Genomic DNA, 260 nt, shown 5'->3' with positions numbered 1-260 from the left:
GCATTGGAGAAGGAAATGGCAACCCACTCCAGTGTTCTTGCCTGGAGAATCCCAGGGACGGGGGAGTCTGGTGGGCTGCCGTCTATGGGGTCGCACAGAGTTGGACATGACTGAAGCGACTTAGCAGCAGCAGCCAGAGACCCTGGAGTTTCTGTGATCACATTATCTGGTGTGACCCTTTAATTTCTTCCCGTTGATATTTGGAACTGATAGCAACACACCTTTGTTTGCTTTTTTTTTTTTTTTTTGATGTCTGATCT

The sequence above is a fragment of the Oryx dammah genome, unplaced genomic scaffold (assembly GCF_014754425.2).
Source record: "Oryx dammah isolate SB20612 unplaced genomic scaffold, SCBI_Odam_1.1 HiC_scaffold_20, whole genome shotgun sequence".
NCBI classification, from domain to species: Eukaryota; Metazoa; Chordata; class Mammalia; order Artiodactyla; family Bovidae; genus Oryx; species Oryx dammah.
The sequence above is the reverse complement of the archived record's forward strand: the minus strand, read 5'-3'. Positions refer to the sequence as shown.